Source organism: Talpa occidentalis, unplaced genomic scaffold, assembly GCF_014898055.3.
Source record: "Talpa occidentalis isolate TD23 unplaced genomic scaffold, MPIMG_talOcc4v2.1 talOcc4.7, whole genome shotgun sequence".
Lineage (NCBI taxonomy): Eukaryota > Metazoa > Chordata > Mammalia > Eulipotyphla > Talpidae > Talpa > Talpa occidentalis.
Genome location: NW_023605083.1, coordinates 17,754,442 through 17,769,890, shown reverse-complemented (window position 1 = coordinate 17,769,890; position 15,449 = coordinate 17,754,442). Strand labels below are relative to the sequence as shown.

Below are 15,449 nucleotides of genomic sequence, written 5' to 3'. Positions count from 1 at the left end.
TGATATCATCATATGGTTTTTATATTTCTTTTTGTTGATGTGTTGGATAACGTTGATTGATTTTCGGCTGTTAAACCATCCTTGTGTCCCTGGAATGAATCCTACTTGGTCGTGGTGAATTATCTTATGGATACATTGTTGGATTCTGATAGCTAAAATTTTATTGAGGATTTTTGCATCAGTGTTCATTAGGGAGATTGGCCTGTAGTTTTCCTTTTTTGTGTTGTCCTTATTCGATTTTGGTATTAGTGTAATGTTGGCTTCATAGAACGTGTTTGGTATTGTCCCTTCCTTCTCAATTTTTTGGAAGAGTTTTTGAAGTATAGGCACTAATTCGTCTCTGAATCTTTGGTAGAATTCATTTGTAAATCCATCAGGTCCTGGGCTTTTGTTTTTGGGAAGGTTTTTGATTACCATTTCAATTTCGCTGCTTGTAATTGGTCTGTTTAGGTGTTCTATTTCTTCTTTATCTAGCTTTGGGTGATTGTAGAGTTGTAGGAATTTTTCCATCTCCTCTAGATTGTTGTACTTGTTTCCATATAACTGTTCATAGTAGTTACTGATTATTCTTTTGATTTCTGCTGTGTCCGTTGTGATTTCTCCTCTTTCATTTATGATCCTGTTTATTTGTGCTTTCTCCCTTTTTTCCTTTGTGAGCCTGGCTAGGGGTTTGTCTATTTTATTGATTTTTTCAGAGAACCAGCTCTTGGTTTCATTGATCTTTTGGATTGTTTTTTTAGTTTCAATTTCATTTCTTTCTGCTTTGGTTTTTATTATTTCTTTTCTTCTACTGGTTTTGGGTTTTTTTGTTGTTCTTTTTCTAGATCTCTGAGCTTCGAGATTAGGTTGTTTCTTTGAGTTCTTTCTTGTTTTTTGATGTGAGCTTCTATTGCTATATATTTTACTCTTATTACTGCTTTTGCTGCATCCCATACATTTAGGATATTAGTGTCCTCCTTGTCATTCAATTCAAAGAATTTTTTAATTTCTTCTTTGATCTCCTCGTTAGTCCAGTGGTCTTCCAGTAGTGTGGTTTTTAATCTCCATGAGGTAGGATAGTTCCTTGCCTTCTTTTTATGGTTTATTTCTAGTTTGATGCCTTCATGGTCAGAAAAAATGGTTGGTATGATTTCAATCTTGGTGTATCTGTTGATGTTTGTCTTGTTCCCCAGTATGTGATCGATCCTGGAGAATGATCCGTGTGCGCTTGAGAAAAATGTGTACTCCATTTTTTTTGGGTTTAGTGTTCTATAGATGTCTGTTAAGCCCAAATGCTCTAGGTCCTTATTTAGAGCTTTAGTTTCTTTACTTATTTTTTGTCTTGTTGATCTATCCATTGTTGATAGTGGTGTGTTGAAGTCTCCCACTACGTATGTGTTCTCTCTGATGTCTGTTTTCAGAGAGGACAACAGTTGTCTGATATATTTTGGTGCTCCTTCGTTTGGTGAGTATATGTTAATGAGTGTTATTTCTTCTTGAAGTATTGTCCCCTTGATCATAATGTAGTGACCATTGGGGTCTCCTTTATTTTTTTGAGTTTGAAGTCTGTTTTATCTGATATAAGTATAGCTGTTCCTGCTTTCTTTTTTGGTCCATTTGCTTGTAGGATTGTTTTCCATCCTTTAACTTTAAGCCTATTTTTATCTTTTGTAGCTAAATGTGTTTCCTGGAGACGCAAAAGTTGGGTTTTGTTTCTTAATCCAGGCTGCAACTCTGTGTCTTTTTATTGAAGAGTTTAGTCCAAAAATATGGAACGCTTCACGAATTTGCGTGTCATCCTTGCGCAGGGGCCATGCTAATCTTCTCTGTATCGTACCAATTTTAGTATATGTGCTGCCAAAGCGAGCACAATATTACCCATTTTTGACCATCAATCTAGCTACCATCCCTACAAGAAAAATGCTAAAAACGAACAACAAAATCTTAAGCATAAGCTTTCACATAAGGTTAAAAAAAAAAAAAAAAGATTAAAAGAAAAGTAAAAGCTCTCTTCCCCAAATTCACTATACAAACGCAACATGCAATTTTTTCTTGAAACTTCAGATTGAAGTCATGAAGCATTCCAGTAAGTAGAAATATAGGGAAAAACTGTCACCTGCCAGAAGAAATGTGATTCAATAATGTATCTGAAAGAGACACCACCATTAATACAAATCAGAAGGTGGGCTTAATTATAGATTTTAACAAATTGCTGAAGGTCAATATGGACTCGCAAAAAATCATAGGATTCCCTGTAGACAACAGGAGAATTTGTCCCACTTGCAGTCTCTTTTCCTTGTAGAGCTTATGCATGTGTGTCTGGAAGCAGAATGGAAGGGGAGATTGAAGAAACCCTCTGTTGTGATGGAGGCCTAGAGCAAAGCAGTGCTGAGGGACATGTACCACAATGGCAAGAGAGGCCAATAATTGACAGAGAGAGAGAGACAGAGACAGAGAAACAGAGACAGAGAGACAGAGCGCATATAGCTTTAAACTTCCTTGAGAAATTTTTCAGTTTGTCACACGGGGAAAGAGAGAACAGGCAGAGTACAACCTATTATCTGATTTAAGAAGAGGGAGTTAAGAATTGGGGAAGATACAAGTGGCTAAATTTTGAGAGCATCATAAAGGAGAGAACTGTGCAGAAAAAGTTCTACAAAGATCTACAGAATCTCCCACTAGAGTATTGAAAATAATATGTATGAGTACATGCATGAAAGGAAATAAATTATTTGAGAATGAGAATGGAACTTCCCAAGTGATAAAAGAGAATATCTGGCACTTACTTAGTCCCAGGATTAGTGCCATTCCCACCAGGCACATTGGAAAACTCATAATCCATGGAACATTGGAGGATTAATGAACGGTTTTGCTTCAAAAATGGGTCCTTAGCCCCTAGATTCAACATTGCTCTGATACTGCCTAACGAATTTTAAAAACAAGATCTGAAAGATCAAACTGTTTCCATGAAACTGTCTCCAAACAAATCTCAGAAACATTTTTTAAGAATACAAAACTATCCATCATTTACCAAATTAAAATTCAGTGTGTGGATCCAATAAAAAGTTACCATGTGCGTAAAGAAGTGGGAAAATACCACCCACAATGACATGAAAAAATCAGTTTATCAGTAATAACTCAGACTGATGAACATGTGTAATTACCACACAAAGCATTATAACTGTATTTAATGTTTTTAAAATTTAAGTAGATGGTATTGAAGGAAACAAAATAACACCTTTCAGACATATTTCTTCAAATATTTGTTCTCTAATTCCATCTCTCTCTTCTATTCCCAGGACTCCGATCACACTTATGATAGATCACCTTATAACACAGAGCTCATTGACGCTTTATATGTTTTCACAGAGCTCACTGACACTTCTTCTATATGTTTTCTTTGATTTTTTTTTTCATTTTTGTATTTTCATATGGATGCTTGCCATGGTTAGTTTGTCAACTTTGCTGACCTCTTTTCTACAATATTTAGTGTATTTTTTATCTCATCCAGTGTTTGTTTTTCAGTATTCACATTCAGAAATTAGATCTCATTTGTTTCACATTTACTCATCTGCATATATTTTAAAATACAATGAATACAATAATTATATTTGTTTTAATGTCTTTGATAATTAAAAATATCAGATTAAAAAAATCCTTCTAAATAACCCTTGGGATCAAAGAGGAAGTCACAAATCATAATGGAATACAGTAAATGGAATGAAAATGAATAGTACTCATACTAATTGAATGCTGTCCATGAAACACAAGTTGATGACACCTAGATCAAAGGAGGCCTTCATTTTCCCCCAGTTTCAAAACCCTAAAGTTTACCTATACAATGCCCAGGTGGTAATGCGTTTGATGACCGGGTCATGGCAACATTAAGGAAATATTCCACTGATATCAGATGTAGAGAAAATGATGGAAACCATGTTCACACTATATTAGGGATTATGGTTTGCTTTCCACAGCATGAGAATTTTGTTTTAATTCATGCTGTGTGTGTATGTGGCCTTACATAAAGTAAGATTTTCCTCTAATGCATTTCAGAAAATTCATTTTTCTTAAGAATTACAATAACTTAATATATTTTCTCTTTATGTTCTTTCTATAACTTTGTTGATTTGATGGCATTTGTGACAATTCGAGTTAACATTTAAACCATTAATGAATTAAATAAGACTGTAATTAGAATCTGGCGGAAAAATTAATCTGTTACATTACAAAGTTATACAAAATCATACCTTATTATAAGAGTTTTCTGAGAACTCTTTAATATGATATTTCTTTCCTTTCTGCAATATATATAGATTTCCAAAAATCACTATACTTTGTGAGAATCTTTTTTAAATAGCCTCTTGACTTTTTCACTAGATGCACTATCAAGAAATTGTAGAGACTGTAATCACAAACTTTTTGAAAACAACACAAATTTATTCTTTTAATTTTATTAAGTTCTGTAATTTAACCATTTTAAAATCAAGGTGTCAGCAGGGCTATGTTCCTTCTGGAGGCCCCAGGGGCAGATCTGTTTGCTGGCTGTTTCCTTGTTTTGAGAAGCCACTTAGTTCTCTGTCGTCTAAGTCAGTAGCAGGGGAACTTTAAGCCCTCACTCTCCCTTTCTTTACCTTCTCCCCTCTGCTCTGCCATCACATGTCATCTGACAGTCATGCCTCACTCTTATATGGTCCCCTGATGACAATGGACACACCCAGATTATCGAAGGTAATCTTTTCATCTCAAGATTTCTAGCATTCAAAATATTTAACAATCATACCTGCAAAGTAAGATAACATGTTCATAGGTATAGTCACAGACTTTGTCATAGCTAGATATATGTGCTAATTTTCTAAATGTCCCAGAAAAGTTTTAACAGATTCTGTCAATACTGAAAGATACCCCTAAATTACTGCTTAAAATCTGAGGTGCAATATCCTAACAAGTGATAACTTCACTTAGAGTTGCAGTGGGAAGATACTTAAGATGACAAAACACTTCAAATAGTTTTTCTCTGGCAAAGACAATACATATAGTGAAAGGAAGAAGTTTGAATTAACAACTATCTTAAAGTTCACAGATTTAATAAGTACCTTTTAAAAATGCATATCTCGGGCCTCCCCGGTGGTGCAGCAGTTGAGCGCTGTGTTGCAAAGCTACCCACAGATGCTCCCGGCCACCAGAGGAGGGTCCCACATGGCACGCAGACCTCTCCTGCAGCCTGCTGCTCCCCTCAGCAATGTACTTCGGTCCTTCTGCCTGCTCTGCTCCCTGCTCTGGCTCTGGTGAATTCTCTCATAGTGCTTGTATAAACAAACAAATAAATAAATAAATCTTTAAAAAACAATAAAATAAAAATTCATATCTCACTGATAACTTTTCATGTAAATTATATGCATATTTTTTTTAAAAAAAATTGGTTTACTCATACCAAAGATTAAAGATCTCATTCCATGTCATTATAAGATGAATGTTAGAAGGAAAATAGAAAATGCCATTTTTATTGTAGTAAAATATTTAACATGAGGTGAACTTTTAAAATAAATTTCTGAATTTACAATACAAATATCTAGAACTTAATCATCTGGCATACCAATACCAACATTTTTATACATATTAACAAATTTCTATTTTCTCCTGTTCCCAACCCTTGGCCATCATCATTCTAGTTTATGCTTGGTTATTTTAGATACGATGTATAAGTGGAATCAAACTGTATTTATACACTTACAATTGGCTTATTTCACCTAGTATAATGTCCTCTATTTCATTCACATTGTAGCACATTGCAGAAATCTGTTTTCTTTTCAGCTGAATAATATTCCATTGTATGTATATGTCACATTATCTTTTTTTTTTTATCCGTTCTTGGATTGATAGACATTCAGATTGTTTCTACATCTTGGCTATTGTGAACAATGCTGCAATGAACATGGGTAGGCATACACACACACACACACTCACACATATATCACATGTATATTTCATATATATATGTGTGTGTGATCCAGATTTCTACTTATTTAGATAAATTAGTGTCCTATATGATGCTGGATCATATAATAATTTTTACTTTTGATTTTTTGAGAAATATCCACACTTTTTTGCATCATGCTTATACAACTTTACATGCACACCAATAATATACATTGGTTCCAGTTTTTCATATCCTCAACAATGCTGATTATCAGTTTTCTTTAAATGATGACCATCTTAGCAGGTATGAAAAGATATGTAACTGTGGATTTTTTATGCATTGTTGTAATAATTGTGATTATTATTTTTTCATAAACCTTTTGGCTATAACTTCTTTGGAGAAATGTTCATTCAAGTACATTGCACATAGTTTAATAAATTTTGTATTTTATTTTTTGCTATTGAGTAGTAGGATTTCTTTACATATTTTGGTAATTAATCACTTATCAGATAATGATAGAACCAAAGGTACAAAAAAATCTAGTCTCTGACAGTGATAGCAGGAGAATATTTATGGAAAATCAGAGTCTGAATTACCATCATTTAAATAGAAACAATGTAAGAGAAAAATATTTTATCAGTTTTTGTCACCAAGAGTTTCCCAGTATAAATATTACTAATCACCCATAAAGTGGGTAACTGAGAAATTTTCATTTTATTTTTTTCTAGACAAAACGAGTACCAAGCACTCTTACTAAAGAAAAAGGTTTGGGGAACTCTCAAATATTTCTTTTCATCTTTAACTTTGAATATTTTTCTTCATCTTTATTTCCAATTTTGTAGCACATCTCTACTTCATCAATTATGATGCTAATACTTTCTTACCAATATGTCTTGCTGAATGTGTCCTTTGTCCTCTCCCTCTTGCATAGAATTAGTCAAGTTTTCTTGTTAAGAATGGAATTCTGTCATATCATGTTACTGTTTAGGGATCTTCACTCAATTATTGTTTTTAAAGATAAATCATAAACACTGTACTCTAAGATACTTATTCTTTTACAAAATGTCCCAATTTTCTTTTCCTGTATTTGTGATGGTATTAAATTAACACTTGTTAAGTAGAACCTTGGGTTCTATATGATGAGCCAAGGCTTAACAAATGAAATAACAAAATCTCAGGGAAATTGAAATAGAGGAGCTGATTACTCAAAGTCTCTGGAGGAATAATAAGGTTTGAAGTTCAAGGCATGCTTCTATGGACCCACAGAGAGATCAAGTCAGAGTATAGGCAGAGAGTGAGCAATGGACCCAGGGAGCATGACTTTCTTTGGGGTCATAATTGAGTGCTTTTGGCCAATTCAAAACAAAGATTAGTTAATTGAAAACAAAAGGTGCAGGGTATTGGTAGTTATTGAAAAACAATTTGGCATTTACTATAGGCTTTAGCCCATATTAGTTTGCATAAATTTATTAAAAATTTTAGGTCTTTGTCTTTATTGTAAATCCTTGTAGTTTTACTTTCTGATAAAGAATGTTACTTCCTAAAAAGGGAAAAAATATTGTAATATAATCTTTTCAACCTATGATAATTTAGAAAGTCCTAATATATTACTGCAGAGAGAACAAATTTTATATGCACACTTCAGTCCACCCACTCCATAATCACTTTTCTAAATTTATCTATAGCCACATACCAGTTGTTACTAAAAAAGAAGGTAGATTGACTTCATGCAATAAATTGACTTTGAATAATTTGATATTAAATTTGAACTGAATTTGGGAAAATGCCAGAAGAAATACTATGGCCATCTGTACCATATGGTATTGGAAAGGTTGCTAATGGCCAAGTACTAAGGGAGAAGTCCAAAAAGTTTTTGGAAGAATTGTATCAGTGACTATTATAAGAGATTCAACTCTGAAGAATGTAACATAAGTAATAAGATCAAAACTATTTCCTGGGTCTCCCCGGTGGTGCAGCGGTTGAGCGCTGGGTTGCGAAGCTGCCCGCAGCCTCTGCAGCGCCGGTTCGATCCCCGGCTGCTCCCCTGCCGCCGGAGGAGGGTCCCACATGGCGCGCAGACCTCTCCTGCCGCCCGCTGCTCCCCTCAGCAGTGTACTTTGGTCCTTCTGCCTGCTCTGCTCCCTGCTCTGGCTCTGGTGAATTCTCTCCCGCGCTTCTGACTGTACCCAGTGCATGTATAAACAAAACAAACAAACAAACAAATAAATAAATAAAACATGCCTCTATAAATAAAAAAAAAACTATTTCCTATGGCATCTTTGAAAAATTTGCCACTTAAGGTTAAAGAATGGTAATTTATTTATGGCAAATAAGGAAAAATAAAAAGGATATCCATTGTGGTAAATAAAATATCCATTGTGGTAAATAAAATAAAAGACAAATGGCCATAATAAGAAGGGCTTAAGATAAGGAAAGGAAAATAATCCAAACATATCATATTGTAGACAGTGACCATAGAAATGAGTTAATACTCATACTGGAATTGTCAGGCCTAGTCTCCCAGTCAGGAAACAGACCCCAGGCGCAGCACTGAGGTCTGCAGCACTGCAGGTGCAGCGCTGAGTCCCAGCTACTAGACCCCCACTGGTTGGTGTCTCACAAAGCCGCAGCAGGAACTTCACAGATGCTCAGGCAAGCAAGCAAGAAGAGGCAGGTTTGTTTAGAGAAAGAAAAAAGTTTATTGAGGAGAAAAAAAGCAGAAATAAAGTGGGACTCCCAGGCCAGGGAACTTGGGCTGGGAGGGGCAAGGAAGCCAAAGTGGAGTTGTGTCTCAGGGAATATATACCTTCTTTCCCTAATTATTCTAAAGCTCCACCAGTTTCTTTGTGATTGGTTAGTTCTCCACTGTCTCACTTAATTTGCTACTGAGTGGGGGATCTTCACATTCCTTATCTAACAGCTTTCTCTTTCCCCATTTGTTACATCTTTATCTTTATGGCCCAGTCCTCTGGATGGGCATCCCTGCATTGACGTTAAACAGCTGCCCTTCTAAGTTGTCCATAAATTAAACCACTCTCCATTTCTCCAATCTCTGCCTCCCTTTACCACCTGAAGGAAACCAGGACCATCGTTAACAATGCTGTCCTTGGTCCTGAGATGTTTGTTTTTCCTAGTGGAATGGGTTACTTTCCCTTGGTTGTCCTTATCTCTGAAGCCTCCCTAAATTCTTCAGAGGTCCCCTCCTGCACTGTCCCTAAAACTGCATAATTCCTAGCTTGCCCTGTGTCTCAATACCATTTAAAAAATTAAAAAGGGGACGACATCTGATTCACAGGTAATTCATCAAATGTAATTTAGGGAAGAGGGTGATGACACTCTGATTCAAATGTATCATAAATAGCAAAATTTCGCGTTTTACTGACAACAAAGAACATTGTTTTGTGTGCCCAAGAGAAACTTCCTCTATCAAATTTTATTTTGTTGGCAATTTGAAGTAATCTAGTCTTTTTGTTTTCCCTTTGGGTATGTTTGTTTGTTCCTTTTATTCAGTTTTAGTGATTATATAAAGAGGTACCGTATGTAATGATACCTTATTTTTTTGCATGAATTATTTGCAGAATAGATATGTTACTTACTTGCAAAATATTTCATGAAGATCTGTGAATACAAGACAGTTCACTATATTCTGCAGGAAGATACTTGGCATTATTTTGCATATATACACTTTGGAAAATGGGCCCAGGCTACTGATATGTTTTTATCAATAAGATATCTCAGGAGTTACTTCCACACTCAATACTACACTATTACCTTGAGCCAGGGTCTCTTCTGCTAGATCATACACTAGATTTTGCAGTGGTTTCCTATGTTTAGGCATCCTTCAATTTGACACTACAGTGATCCTCTTAAATTCAGTTACATCAAGTCTTTATGTTGACCGAAATTCTTCTGTTATTCTACAAGTACAGGCACGTTTCTGTCAATATACTTTCACTTAAAGCCATGTATTCCTTTTGCTAGAGCTTCATTTGCAAAATGTGTTGGTTTTGATTAAAGACTGATTTTTTTTTAAAAAAAACTTTCCAATCTTTTCAAGACAAAAACTTTGTAAAATAAAATAAAAAGTTATTACTAGAAAATAATAGAAACAAGGAAATAAAAATACAAGATCACTTTGTAATTATTATTACATTCTACAGACAAGAAAATCTCCAACAAATTTGTATTAAAAATGTATTTTAGTGCATCCCTGGTGGTGCCGGGGTTAAAGTCTCAGAGCTATCAAGTTATCACCAGCCACTGCAGTATGAGTTTTTTCCCTGGCCAGGGAGCTAAACCACATGGCACAGCAGACCTCTCCTGTCTTACCTGCTGCTCCCCTCAGCAGTGTATTTCAGTAGATCTGCCTATTCTGCTCCCCACTCTGTCTCTGGTGAATCCTCTCACTGCCCATATCTCTGGTCTACACCCTAGTTCTTACATGCAGAAATAAATAAAAATAAATCTTTAAAAAATGTATTTTACAAAGCACTCTCAATTCCATACAGACCTACAGCTAACAATTCTTAGACTGTTTCTGATTTGTGTCACATTTTGAGGAGCAGTACACTGGAAAACATAGGTGAATTCACTTAAAAATAAATATTCATGAAAAAATTTGGTATGTGGTAAAAAATTTTATACTTTAAGAGTATTGGCACATAACCAGTTATGTTATAAAATATTTATTGTTTTTTATCTGCATGCTTATATGTAATAAATAAGAAATACAGATACATTTATATTTAGTTAGTAAATAGAAATAATGTCACTCTTATCAAGGAACATAATTTCAAACACAATTAGATAAATTGTGCGATGATATGGCCAAGGATTTCAGGATAAAATCTGGTATAATAAACAGAAACAGGTCTGCTATGAAAGCAGGATAATTTAGTTAAGCTATGCCAGGAAAATGAATAGAATTAAAACCAGAACAATGGATTTCCACTGAAAAAAACTGTATGGAACTCAGTCTCACTATATAGAATATAGGTAAAATCTGTAGACTCTAGTATCATAGCCATCTGCATATGGTTCAGTTTTAAACATACCTAGCTTCAAGCTACCTTGCCTCTTTAAAACCAAAAGACTTGTTGGATATATACAGTAACATTGTGTAATAAAATACGGACTTCAAATTATAAATCACTAAAGAGTTTAAAAGGGTATTAGATAATGATAAAAATATTAGCTTATGAAGATGACATAATAGTTACAAAATTGTATGCACCAAATAACAAGTTAAAGACATTAACAGACAATTTAGAACTACAAGGAAACTTCGATAAAGATTTGAAATGTATTAGTAGGTTTCTGTAAGCCTTATTTATAATCAGACAGATATATTAGAAAAACCTCCAGAAATTTTAACATATCTGTCTGTCTATCTAAATCATTCATACCGGACTGCCCTGGTGGCGCAGACGGTTGAGCGCAGCGCTGTGAAGATGTCTGTAGCCTCTGCAGTGTGGGTTCCATCCCCAGCGCCTCAGAGCAACCCACAGGGTGAGCAGACCTCCCCTGACTCACTCGCTGCTCCCCTCAGCAGTGTATTTCAGTCAGTCTGCCTGTTGTGCTCCCTGCTCTGTCTCTGGTGAATCCTCTCACCCTTCTGTGCATCTGGCCTGTACCCAGGTTCTTGTCCAAATAAAATAAATCTTTAAAAAAAAAAATATATATAAATCTTACATATCCACAGATATGTATCTATATATGCCTTTATATATGTATATATACACACATATATATACACACACAGTCTGCTTATTATATATGCCAATGTATGATTAAATAGAAAGTGTAATACTTAAGCTTGTAATCAAGGAAGATTCAAAATAATCTTAGTTTGACTGAATGACATTTCCCCTGAAGCTCTCCACATTAAATTTGACTTTCAAAAAATGCTAGAAACCAAAATTAAGAGCAATCAATTCAGCACAAAATGCAGTTTGTATTTAGATATTTATAACTTTATTATCGATTGAATGCAAATGAGCCCAAATTGCAAGTCTGCCAGATATGCCCTTCATCCAATTCTAGTATCACATTTCCTTTAGTAATAACAAATTAAATGTGCTGCTTCCTCCTTCACTGCAAAAAGTCTCTTGCATGGTGTGAGCATCTTTGGCATTAATTGAACCCATCTACCTCACCAGAGATCTAGCAGTCTTAAAAAATCTTAGCTCATGACACACATTTGGACAAAATATGAATCAAAACTGATGCTTCCATTTAAAAGTATCGCTAACTTTAAACTTGTTCAGATAAAACTGATACCAGAATTGCAGGTTTTCAGGCCTAGTCTCCCAGCCAGGAATGAATCCCGGGCTGCAGTGGCAGTGCTGAGTCCCAGCCACTAGACCACCATGGGTTGGTATCTCACGAAGCTGCAGCAAATACTTCACAGATGCTCAGGCAAGCAAGCGAGAAGAGGTAGGTTTGTTTACAGAAAGAAAATATTTATTGAGGAGAAAAGGAACAGAAATAAAGTGGGACTCCCAGGCCATGGAACCAGCCCAGGGAGGGGCAAGGAAGCCCAAGTGGAGTCCTGCCTTAGGGAATATAGACCTTCTTTCCCTAACTATTCTAAAGCTCCACCAGTCTCTCTGTGATTGGTTAGTTTTAGGTGGTCTCACTCACTGCCTAAATGTCTGCGTCCCAGCCTTTATCTTTTTTTCTTCATTGTCCTTGATCAGGAATGTCCTGTTGACCCTAAGGTCATAAAGTAAATCCCTAATGTCATGAGACCTGGGGTGTATGATTAGTTCCCTTTGGAATTTGTTGCTCTTATCTCTGGAGCCCTCCTTAACTCTCCTGAAGTCCCTGCACTGTCCTTGAGGCTGCCTAATTATCCCTAACTTGCCTTGGGACTCATAATCAGCAACTAAATAGTCTGATTTTATATAATGAAGATAAACATTTTTACTGTGAAAAAACTAACAATGGCTTACAGCTTCAAATGACTGATAAAATAGGGAAATATGATTGATGAACATGATTTTATCACCGAGAAGTAAATGAAAGTGTTGAAATAACCTAACAAATAAAATTAGCTGCAAAAGAATAGTCATGGATATTGTTTTGGTTAGTTTTAGTGTTTTTTTTTTTTTAATTGTAACTTCACTTAAGTTGAAGAGCTGTGCCAAAATGCTGATTTTGGGTATTTAATAAATTCAAAATATATCATGATCTGTGACTATTCACTTGTTTGTCTAATATGCAGTCATTCTATCTAATATAGTGCAGGAAGTACTGGCAGTATATAGAATAGCAAGATATTGTTCCACTTTCTATGAGCCCACACTTCAGCTAAACTAGTTGTTTTATACATGGCTGTAATTGTAATCACTTGGAAGGGGAAGCCTGTGTGTAAAAGTACAGATTTTCATGCTAGACCTATAAATAATACTATCTGAAGCTAGGGTCTGACAATACTATGTTCTAAAATAATCTAAGATGATTCTAATGGTAAATAAGATTTGAGGTGATACAGTTCATTTATGATACAGTTCATTAAAATATGCACATATTCATAAGAAAAACAGGTCTTTTGAATATAAACTAAATTTTAATTGAAGATTTTTTCTAATCAAATTTTAGGTTAAGTATTCAGAAAAATCTAAAAATATCTAATTTTTAACTGATGTTAAAACAAAACAATAAAAAACCCTAATGATACAGAGTACATCACTTGTGCATTTGACAGTAAAACTATAAAATTATGCAACCGTGGAGAGCGAGGTGTTTTAAAATGTTTTCAAATTTGGTATTACGTAGGGAGAAGATTAAAATTTCAATGTATTTTAGAATTTTAAAATTAAATTTACACAGTAAAAATATTAAGCACTATTTTTTTAAGTTAATACACCCAAATTGATAGCAAGCTAAAGATGAATAGGTAATTTTTAAAAAATGAATTCTTTGACCTCTTCTCATCCTTAGCCTTTTAAGTATCAAAAATCTTTCTGCCTATTTTGCAGGAATGATGTGAATAGTCCTTGATATTCTGATTCAACTTCATGGAAACTTCAACTTCATCTCTAATTTTTTAGTCATAACACTTTTTTACATTCAGTAGCAAAAACTTAAACATTTGTCTCAGGGTAATAGAAGCTACAGTTAAACTAATGAATCTCTCTAATGATAAGATTTTATTGTCAGGCCTCCCTGGTGGCGCAAGGGGTTAAGCACCACACTCTGAAGCAATCCGCAGCCTCTGCAGCACGAGTTCCATCCCTGGCTGGCCAGGGAGCTGCCCACATGCGCAGCAGACCTCTCCTGTCTTGCCTGCTGCACCCCTCAGCAGTGTATTTCAGTCAGTCTACCTGTTCTGTTCCCCCCTCTGTCTCTGGTGAATCCTCTCACCCCCCCACCCATCCCCATCGCTGGCCTGAACCCCAGCTCTTATGTGTATAAATGAATAAATCTTAAAAAAAAAAAGATTTTATTATCTCCCTCAAATTTGATGATCTAGGTTTTATACAAATAATTGCTCAACAAAAATACAACCTGTCAGCAATTAGAATTATCATATATGAATTTTTAAATTTTATATTGCTTTCTCCTTTACACATTTCTATGCATCTTTATAAAAATCTAAGCTACATTTTTCCTATTTTTTTTTTTTTTTGGAAGAAGAACAATCTTAGAATTGACTAGATGCTGTGTGGGCATTATCCAAATTCCAACTAAAACATTCAAATATATACTTGTTTGTTTACAACTGAAACAGTAAATTATCAGACAGGATAAATTGTAAAAAGTCTCAACTCATCAGAAAAAAAAAAATGAAGTAAGAAGACAGAACTCATTACGCTCAGAGATTACTTATTAGCTTATAAAAAGCAGATTCATATATACTGGTAACAAACAAATGTACCTTTCAGTTAATACATTATATGGAAATGTTTTGAAGGGAATGAGTGTTCTTGACCTCAACAGACACCCTAATTCAGAAAAATCATCAGATTAAGAATTTTTAATTGCTTTCTCTATTGCTTTCATAATAAATTATCATTTATAAAGGAATAACATGGATATTAAAACACACATTCTAGTTTAGCAGTTAAGTTTATAATTAAGACGCAACCCTATCCTCATACTAGCCCAAGAGCAAAATCTATGAAAAACTTCTATGATGGAACACCAGTCACTGACTCATAATCAGAAACAAATATTGTTGAGCATTACAATGCTCTCTGGTGCTTTCAGGATGGTACAATGTATGGGACTTGAACGGGAAACTCAGGGCTGCTGCTCACCTGGGCCATGAAGGGATTTACCGACCCGCTGCATGCGGAGCATTTTCTTGGTTCAGGACCACTGGGAGGAGCATGCAGCCCTGGCTGTGGCTTCCCTAAGCGCACAGCCAATCAGCCTGCCAAACCTCACGATAGGTCTGGACGCAGAGACCGGGGTTTTCCCTTTTGATATGGCACCGAAATTGAAAATGGAGTGAGCTAATTGGAGCTTAACCTGCACCAATCAAATCAGACAGGGTTGGAAAATGAGCCAATCAGGCTTGAAAAGAAGCGATATAAGCTCAGACTGT

The 15,449-nt window shown here is 35.2% G+C and overlaps 1 non-coding gene across 1 annotated transcript; it reads right to left on the bottom strand.

The window, feature by feature from the left end:
- Positions 1-1,742: 1,742 nt before the first annotated feature.
- On the bottom strand, positions 1,743-1,849 carry LOC119233080 (U6 spliceosomal RNA). Its single transcript, XR_005122247.1, has one exon. It is a non-coding gene; the product is annotated as a U6 spliceosomal RNA (small nuclear RNA).
- Positions 1,850-15,449: the final 13,600 nt, after the last annotated feature.